We start from the raw sequence: 10,461 nt of genomic DNA, 5'->3' as shown, positions 1-10,461 counted from the left end.
GCCGCCTCCAGGCTCCGGCCGCCGGCCCTCCAGGAGACCAGGATCACGGTTGCCGGCTTGCCGCTGATCGGCGTCTCGGCGATCGCTTGGCTGCCCCTGCCCGATTGCCAATTTGCCATCGCCCGATCCCGGACAGGATCGCCGTCGCCGCCGGTCGCCCATCGGCCATCGCCTGATCGCCATTGCTGGACACACAAGGATCACATCATTGCTGGATCAAGGTAAAGGTTCAAAGTCTTCCTGAACCCTAATTGAGTTTCTTTCTTGCGTGTTCAGTCGTTGCAAAAAAATGGTCAACAGGGCCTTCAAATTTTTTTTTCGCCCCGGGCCACCAAAAAGTCAGGGCCAGCCCTGCATGCAGACAGCGCCGTCGTCGAACAGCAGAGCACGTCGACGTCGACGTACAGCTCAACGACCCGGTCGCCGAGCCATGGCCCTGGCTCCGCGCCGCCGTGACGCTCGCCGGCGGCACGCCCCTGCTGTCTCGACCACGTCGCCGCTGAGCTCAACCTGCAGGTCCGTCCAGCGCCGTGTCCACGCCCATGACGACCCCGACGTGGCCACCAGGGTCGGTGACGGACACGACCATCTGGCCCCGGAACGGGGAGCTCCGGTCCGAGACGGTGAGCGAGGTCGCCGTGCTTGTGCGTCGGCGAGCTTGTCCTCGGGCGTGCCATCCAGATCGACCATCAGCTACGAGATCTAGCTTATTTAGGTAGGTTATCAGATTTTAGTCCCCGAGCATTGTAAAATTTTATCTCACTTTCCTCTAAAACCTTTGATATATGGTTCGGTACTGCTAGCGCGGACGTCCGAGCCTAGCATCGGATGGTAGTTTAGCAGCGAAAATTCCCGCCGCAACATGCGTAAATGTTGCATACAACATGTAAAATTTTTTGCAACATTTAAAAATAATATATGCAACATCAAAGAATAACGCATGTAACGTAAAAAGTCAACGTTTGCAACATCAAAAAAATACATTTACGAAAAACTTCTTAGCCATCCGTTGATGATGAAAAAACCCATCGCAATATCGGCGTCACGTCGCATGCAACATTCAATCTTGCGTTGATAAAAATTCTCCACCAGTCAAATCATCAGAACACAACATCCACAAATCAAACATGCAACATCTTCGGAGCAACAATTGCAACATCACCAGAAAAAGAGAGAGAGAGAGACTCATGACCAAAACACTCAATGCAGCATCATAAATTGCCACTTGCGACATTTCAAACAATTTGTTGTAACATCATGAAATCACAACTACAACATGGCAAAATCCCGTTTGTAACATGTTGGTTAATTGAAAGAAGCCTAAAAGCATAGTTACATCATCACAAAATAGCAACTACATCACAAAATCAGGATTGAAACATAATCTGTCAATGGTTCAACTTTTCTTCTTCCTTCTTCCTTTCTCTCTTCTCCCTCCCTCCTCCTACACCAACGGCACAGGATCGGGATGGGGGTGCGACGAGGTGGGGATGAGCGGGCGGCGGCCTTCATGCGGTGCTGCCGCGTATTACCGGGTGCGGGCACGGGCGGCGACGCTGCACGGCGGGGCAGAAGGTGGGGCCAGCAGGGGCGGCCAATATTTCAAGTGCCCGTCTGCACGTAAGGTGCATAGTATTACCGATTTTTTACCAATAGAGATGCTCTCCTCTCTGGTGACCACTAAAAAACCACCGGCCTGCGCCCGCTTCATATTAATTTTATAGTTTTGTGTGTGACGCTGACACCGATGGGCCGTACAAACACGTACGTATACACATGCTGTCCATCTTGACGCCGCCTCGCCGCCGTGGACGAAGCCAGCGGCATCCTGCGCGCCGGAGCAGGCCTGACCTGGTTACGGTGGCGAGGGCGGGGCCCACCCAGTGCTAAGTCGGTTGCCCGGTGAACTGTACGTCGCGGGCTCGCGGCTATAGCTGGCCTAACGGGCTCACGGCGCACTATGGGCCGGGATGTAGGCCCAGGAACGGCCTGTTGCATCGTATAGTACCGGTCCGGGCACTATAGCACTCGTGCTTCGGCCCGCTCGTTTGATGCGGCCCAGATGTACAACTATAGTTGCAGCCTCGCAGGGGACGCCATAAAGAGTACGTTTGTCGTAGAACACTAGAACTAACGGCTCCCTGAACAAGGTAGGTTTCGTGCTGATCAAAGCACAACTAAGATGATACATAATAATTTCATATAGTACGGGAACCTAACCTCGAGTCATAATATATCGAAGCAAAATTTGTATACACGTGACTTCTCTTTGAAAACAAATTTTGCCTTCTTCATCGACACCGGAAAATATATTCTATTTTTCCTTTGTTGGTATTCAACTATATTGTTTCGATACTAAACCTTTTTTGTGTTTGCTCTCCCACTAGGAGGAAAATAGACGAAAAATGGAAGCCGTGAGGCCATGAAGGGGGAGTATATAAAGAACACAGTAAGTTGGGCATTTAGGGGATGGCTGGATGAGAGGGGTCAAAATGACCTCAGGAGATTAAGAGATGCATTAAACAGCTTTGCTTTGTCGACAGGAGATGATCGCCCAAAATGGTTGTGGAACAAGAGTGGCACTTTCTCAGTTAAACCGGTGTACAGTTGTCGGAGGAATTCTCCAGCCGGGTGGCGGAAAGCACCTGCCTAATCCTAGTTAAGGATGGGTTTGGAGGGGGCTTAGGAGCGCTCGATCGGTGGACAGATGAACACAGGAGGGACACGGAGATTTTTGAGTGGTTCGGGCCGCCGGAGCGTAATACCCTACGTCCACTATGGTATTGTATTGACTGTGAGAGCCTTGGATAGAGCTCAGTCTGAACTTGTGCTTGTGAGATACCGGATGTTGGAACCCCTTCTAACGAGTACACCCTCCCTTTTATAGTCCAAGGGGGGTGCTTACACTGAGCCTGACCCCGACATGTGGGTACGGCCAGCCGAAGCTTGTTCTAAGAGAGATATGGAGATCTTCATCTCCAGCTCCTCTCCGTAGTCCTCTCAATCGGGAAGTTGATGTGCGTATCCATAACTTGGATACGGCCCTGTACAGCCTTGTCTTGCACAGTATCCGGCGTCAGCGTTGCATACAGTGAAGCCGTGCTGTCACTGTTAGGATGGGACCTCCTGTCAGGCGGTGAAGCAGCGCTGACCCGGTGCGTGTGCACTGTTACAGCGCACGCCTTGGCTTTGCCTATTACAGACCATCATCACGCGCGCAGCGCCGTGACGGGACTGTACACAGTCCACGCACTGTGCACGGTGATATGACGCGCCGCCTTCAGAACAGGCGGGCTTACCGTGGTGTCAGCTTACCTGCCCCGTGTGTTAGTGGCAGGCCGCACCTTTTTGACTTTGGCGCGCCCGACTCAGCTACCGCATTAAATGCTGGTAGGTGGAGAGGCGACCCGCCAGGGGCCTCCGGCCGCAGGCACGCGGCGGGGCCAGCCCCGCTCCTCCCGCTGGGCAACACATGGCGGCACCGAACCCCTTCCCGGGGGAAGGGGGGCCCGGGGCCCCCGAGATCGGTCGGAGCGGGCTGGCTTGTGATGGTCCGGTCATCACACGTGGCGGCCCCGGACCTCCCAGGGGAGGCCGGGTCCGCAGGGACTACCCGAGAGCTCTCCCGCCCACCTGGGTGTGCAGAGACCGCGGACCTCACGGAGCCCGGGGGAGGGTTCGGAGACCGCGGTCCCAGCTGTCAGGCCCGGAGGCCGTATGCCACGTGACCCAGAGGCGAGGGGGAGCATGGATTATGAGAAGCCAAAGGCCTGGCCACCCTAGCGGGAGGTACCCCTATCTGTATGTACCGACAGAGGCCTCCGGGTCCACCTTGGGAGAGGGATGAACCCGCAGGTGGGGCCAAATCCCAGCATCGCGCCGGGTGGACAGCTCATTCCCGCCGGGTAAGGGCATGGATGTCCTTTCGCCCGTAGCGGGATCCCCGAGGGGCCCGTCCTCCGCGCGCTCCGTGCGCATCAGACGGTTCAGAATCTTGTCTTATTCGAGCCCGTCGCGCGGCTCGGGCGGTTCGGATTCTGCCCTTCCCACGACCCTCCAGCACCCACGCCAATGACTGGTGGGCCCGAGCCCACTGGTCATAGAGTGTGAGGGAAGGGGAAGGCGGCGCTGGCGACCGCTCGACTTCTCCTCGGTCGCTGCAGGACGCTAAGGTGGAAGCAGCCTTTTGCATAAAAGGTATGCGCTGAAGGGAACAACTACCTTTTCGCTCTTGCCAACAACAGACGCCGTAGCGCCCCTTCGTCTCCGCATCCCTTCTCGCGATCGGCTTCCTTGCGCCCGGCTCCTCTCTCTTCCTTGCTCCTTCGCAATCCACCCCAATAACCACCATGGCTTCGCTTCCTTTCCCGCGCCGCTTCCAGAGCCAGGATCAGTTAGACGCGGTGCGACGCCTTCTGGGGTGGACCGCGCCGGCGAACGCCGGGAAGGTCAGGGCCGGCGAGATTCCCCTCCACGACCTTGCCGCAGGGGAGTTCGTGCTCTTCAACTCGTACATTATGTGCGGGTTGGTTCCTCCGATCTCCTCCTTCTTCCTCCTGCTCCTGGAGGAGTTTGGCCTCCAACTTCATCATCTCACCCCCCACTCCGTCCTCCTCGTGGCGGTCTTCGCCCACTTCATGGAGATGTTCGTGGGGGTGCACCCCTGCACCACCATCTTCAAACATTTCTACTCCCTGGTTGGGACCGGAAAGAAGCACGGCGAGATTGGCGCTTATTACTTCCAGCTCCGGCACGGGATGGCGGGCGCCTACATCGCTGCCTTCTCCAGCTCCAAGTGGGAGGACTGGCGTGAAGGTTGGGTCATCGTGGTAACCGACCCCCACGACCGCCTGGAGCTGCCGGCAGAGGGTCCCCAGAGCGATCGGAGCACGTGGAAGGCCAGGCCAACAATACCGGTGGAGCTCGACCCGGTACTGAGCCGGATCAAGAAGCTGGCTAGGAGCGGCCTGACTTCCATGATGGTGCTGGGCGACTTCCTGAAGCGGCGAATCGCCCCCCTGCAGCAGCGGTCCCGGATGGCCTACGTGTACACGGGGCTAAACGACTGCTGCAGGATCGCGCGTGGGCCCGGCGGCGACTTCACCAGGGTGGAGCTGGAGGCGGCGATCCGGGCGATGACCGGCGAGGCGTTCGTTCCAGAGTCCCTGGTCCTCCCGAGCGGGGTGAAGGCCCTGTGCGAGGACCAGGCACTACGGTCATCGGTCCTGGCGTCGATGCCGACCCTGGACGAGGGCGGCCTGGCGGTCCGGCAACTGGGGGGCGATCCCAACTGTGGGCTCCAGATCCTTGGTGCCACACCGGACCGCCAGCAATACGCCGACGAAGGTCCCGGGGAGCCAGGGCCCAGAGGTCCGGCCCCCAGCGGGAGAGGAAAGGAGAAGGCACCGGCGCCAGAGCACCGGCAGAAAGACCACCCGGAGGGGTCGAAATCCCAAAGGCTCCAGCGTGGCGACGGCTCTTTTGTCGGGGAGCCGGCGCCCAAACGCCAGAGGACGGCGGGGGCAGAGGAGCAGAGTGGAGCTCCACCACCTCCGCCACAACGCTGGCAGACGGAGAGGGGACCGGGGGAGGCGCGTCGGTCTCCCCCGAGGCAGCGGTCGCCACCGCCACCACCACCAGGACGGCGGCCGGCGACGCCACCACCACCACCCAAGGCCAAGCCGCAGTCCCCACCACCGCCATCTAAAGCTCCGACGGCCGGGGACTCCCACCAGAGGTCCGGGGGGTCCTCGGCAGGGAGGAAGGTCCCCCCGGCCGCCCGGGGCAGATGGGAGTGGTGTGACTACGCGTAAGCATCCTTCTTATAGTTTTTCATTATCTCTCCTGGCCTCTGGTCCTCAACCATTCAGGTGATACGACAGGCCGCAGTCTTCGGATGCTCCCACCGGGAGGTCCGGCCCCCAGCCAGCGTCGGGACCCTCAGCGCCGACCCCGGCAGGTCCCCTGCCAGAGTTAGCTCCAGAAGTCCCCGAACCCATGGATCCGGAGCCGGGGGCCGCCACACCGCCACGACCCGAAGCCGCCCCCCAGGAGGAGGACACCAGGTCCGCTGCAGCGACCGAGGCGCCGGCGACAGCGCCGGGTGTCGAGGTCGGGCCCTCTCCAGCTGAGCTAGCAGCAGAGGGGGCCGCTGCCACGGTGGAGGCTGCAGCGCCAGAGGCAGCGGAGGCGGTGGAGGTGGCTGTACCATAGGTGGCCGAGGCGGTGGCACCGGAGCCAGCAGAGAGAGCGGCACCGGAGGTCGCCGAAGTTGCCAGCGGCGCCGCCCCACCGGCAGAGGAGGAGGAACCGGAGGTGGTGCTGGGAAGGCGCCTCCTCCCGAGCACAGCGGAGGTCCCTCTCCCCTGGCTCATAGCCAAATGCCAGCAAGCTCAACAGGAGCTAGAGGCTGGCATGCGCCGGGAGTGGGAGAAGCTGGAGTCGGAGCGCCAGCGGCTCTCCGACTGGGAGGTCCGCCTGGGGGACCGCATCAACACCGTCACCGCCCGCTACGCCGAGGAGCGCGCCAAACTCGTGGCAGGGCGCGAGCTCCTGCGGGAGGAGCTGGAGCAGGCGCGCGACCGGGAGGCGGCAGCGCTCCAGTGGGAGATGGCGGCCACACGGCGGGAAGCAGAGGCTCTCCAGGGGCTGATCGCCGTGGAGAGGCTGAAGGAGGCGGCGGCGGACAGGGAGCGGGCCGCCCGGGAGCTGGCAAACGCGGCGAGGGAGGCGTTTGCAACGGCCGAGGCGCAACAGACCGCCCTCGCGGATCAGGCCGCGGCGGCAGCAAAGAAAGAAGAAGAGCTGGCCGCCCGAGAAGCAGAGGAGGTGGTCCGGCTGCAGGAGCTCCAGAAGCGGGAAGAGGCCATGGAGGAGGAGCTGGCAGCCGGGAACCGGAGGCTCCAGGAGCGCGAGGCAGCGCTCCAGGAGAGGGAGGCCATGGTGGAGGGGCTCTTGGCAGAGCAGCGCACCGGCAACAACCGATTAACAAGATGGGTTGGTGCGGTGAACCCTCTGCTAGAAGCGCTCGGGGCCAACCCCATCTGGGTACCGGAGGCTCCTTCACCATTCGGCGCCGCACTCCAGCTACTGGACTCCACCGCCAGGCGGCTACAGGATGCGGAGGCCGGCTTCCAGGACCTCCTGGAGGCAGAGGGTCGAGTAGTTGCCCGGGAGATGGCGGAGTACATCCTCACCAGCTTCCGGAGCCATGATCCCGCCGTCCAGCTGACTCCCGTCCTGGTCGGACCCCTCCGAGCAACGGCAGCCGCTGCGCGGGAAGGAGTCCAGGAGGCAGTGGACCTGGTCGCGACCCGCCTCCGGCGATGTCCCGAACCTGCAGAGAGTGGGAGTGCCTCCGGACCACCAGAGCAGTAGTGCTAGTATCTTTTTGTTATTTCTTTTGTAATATAACTTTTGTTATTGCAAGATAACTTTATATTGTTGTGCATATTTTCAGTAATGTGTTTAAGCATTCCATATGTCTACTTTTTGCGAAAAACTTAGCTATTTTCCTGGTTGTCGATCTGCAAAGTGCTTTTGGGCACACCGAGGTCCCGTGGCCCCCTGGGAGGTAGTCGTGATAGGTCGGGACTAGCTGCCATAGAACCGAGGTCCTGCACATGACTTAGGATCGACGCTTAGTAGACGTCCCCACAGGTTCCCGGTCTGGCCAGCGGAGTCCTCCTAAGCTGCGTAGCAAGTCAGAGCTCTAGGACCCATGTTCGAGGGCCAAAAGGGTCCCAGTCCCTTGGTACATGGTTGGAGGTACAACGGCGCGCACCCTAGGAGGGCAGGGCGTGTAGGCTTAGGGTACAGAACCAGGCTAAGCGGCTACACAACCCTAGACCCCAGCAAAGGGCGAGCGCGTCTCCGTGAAGCCAGTTCACAGGGGTCCGGTTCCTTTTTTCCTATGAAACAGAGGTCCCGGGCAGAGACGTAGCGTAGCAACTTTGGCAGGGCCTTCGAATGGCACAGACATGAAAAACCACGTGGGGGGTTAGGGCAACGGAAAACAGGGATAAGCAGAATTGCATAGATATCAAGGACACACTGAGAAACAAAATTTTTTCCTTAACGAATTGGCACAGAAAAGTTGTGCGATGTACGCCAGGGGCCGGGTTTACAAGGGCGGACCTCCACCGCCCTGGCCCGCATGTTGGGGCTACCAATTACAAAGGAAAAAATTCCTCTCAACTAGGTCCTAGGGGTAGAACTTACGGAGGTGCTCAATGTTCCATGGATTGGGTAGTTGCATTCTATCCTCCGCTGCCAGACGAACAGATCCGGGTCGGCATACCTTTGTCACCTTGAAGGGCCCCTCCCAGCTGGGGGAGAGCTTGTGCATACCCGCCCGGTTCAAGATTCGCCTTAGGACTAGGTCCCCGACCCGGAGCTCCCTACTTCGCACGAACCATTGGTGGTAGCGCTGGAGCGCTTGGTTGTACCGTGCGTTGCGGACTGCTGCTCGCCACTTACGCTCGTCGACGAGGTCCACGTCTTGGCGACGCTCCTGTTCCTGCATTTCCTCATCAAAAGACCGTCGCAGAGAGCCCATGGTGATCTCCGGGGGAAGGCACGCTTCGGCCCCGTAAACCAGGAAGAAAGGGGTTTCCCCTGTTGCGCGGCTGGGTGTGGTCCGATTCCCCCATAACACACTCGGAAGCTCTTCAATCCACCTTGCGCCATGCTTCTCAAGGTCACAGTAGGTTCGGATCTTGAGCCCTCTGAGGATTTCGGCATTGGCCCGCTCAACTTGGCCATTGCTCCTGAGATGTGCCACTGAGGCGAAACAGAGCTGGATGCCCATATCCTCACAGTACTCCTGGAAGTACTGGCTCGTGAACTGGGTCCCATTGTCGGTGATGACCCGGTTCGGGACCCCGAACCGGCACACAATTGACCTGAGGAAAGTAGTTGCCGACGCCTTGGTAATGTTGACCACTGGGGTTGCCTCTGGCCACTTGGTGAACTTGTCAATGGCGACATAGAGGTACCGGTACCCGCCGACGGCCCTAGGGAAAGGTCCCAAGATATTCAACCCCCATACCGCAAAGGGCCAAGAGGGAGGAATCATCTGCAGTGCCTGAGCTGGAGTGTATATCTGCTTTGCGTGGAATGGGCACGCTTTACAGGTCCTTACCAACTCAGCTGCATCCTGAAGTGCTGTCGGCCAGTAAAAACCATGCCGGAAAGCTTTACCAACCAGCGTGCGGGATGAAGAATGACTTCCGCACTCGCCTCCATGGATCTCCGCAAGCAAGTCGCGACCCTCTTCTTGGGTGATGCACCGCATGAGGACGCCGTTGGCGCCACGGCGATAGAGATCCCCTTCTACCACCACGTATCGCTTAGCCATCCGGACAATGCGCTCAGCAGATGCTTGATCTTCAGGAAGGTAATTATCCTTCAGGTAGTCCCGGACCTTAGAGATCCATGCATCGGGACCTTCCTGAGAAACTGGGCGTGGCTCCCTGAGGTCTTCGGGACCCTCAAGGGAGCACATGACCCTTGGCGGGCACCACGGATGGAGCGCCGCCGGGACCGCTAGCTTCGAGGTGCTAGTCCGACCCCCCTCGCCCAGATCGGCAGGCTGGGCGGAAGGCATCAGCAGACGCCTCTGGAAGACGCTCTCAGGCACGGGTGCCTGAGTCGATGCGCTCGCGGAGAGGGCATCAGCTGCTGAATTGCCTTCGCGTGGAATGTGTTGCAGTTCCAGCACATCGAAGTCGTTCACCAGCCTATTCACATGGATGAGGTAGGCTGCGAGCTGGGGGTTGTTGCAGCAACACTCCCCCCGGACTTGCCTGATGATGAGTTGGGAGTCCCCTTTGACCAGGAGCTCCCGGACCCCCAGGGATAGAGCCGCTGTGAGCCCAAAGATTAAGGCCTCATACTCCGCCATGTTGTTGGTGGCCTCAAAATCGAGGTGCACCATATACTTCAATTGTTCGCCTCGTGGGTCGATGAGTACCACGCCAGCCCCGGCCCTCTTGCTGCGGGCGGACCCGTCAAAGAAGAGGGTCCAGTGGGGTCCGGTGAACACCGGGGCCCTGGCTTCCGGACGTGGGGGTTCCGTCCCATGGTCCGGACCCCCAGAGGTGCTTGGCGCTGGTGTCCATTCCGCCACGAAGTCAGCTAGGACCTGACTCTTGACGGCGTGGCGCGGCTGGAAGTCGAGTTGGAATCCTGCGAGCTCAGCTGCCCACTTGGCGATATTGCCTGTGGCGTTGGAGTTGTGGAGGATGGCCCTCAAGGGGTAGGAGGTTACCACCACAATCTTGTGGGCCTGAAAATAATGGCAGAGTTTCCTAGACGCAACGAGTATGGCATAAAGAAGCTTATGCGTCTCGGGATACCTGGCCTTTGCCTTGTGAAGGACCTCGCTGACATAGTAGACCGACTTTTGGATGGTCCTGACTCTGCCAGGTGGATTAGACCCTTCGGCTTCAGCTGGGTACC

Source organism: Panicum hallii, chromosome 3 (genome assembly GCF_002211085.1).
Source record: "Panicum hallii strain FIL2 chromosome 3, PHallii_v3.1, whole genome shotgun sequence".
Lineage (NCBI taxonomy): Eukaryota > Viridiplantae > Streptophyta > Magnoliopsida > Poales > Poaceae > Panicum > Panicum hallii.
This window is presented reverse-complemented; position numbering follows the sequence as displayed.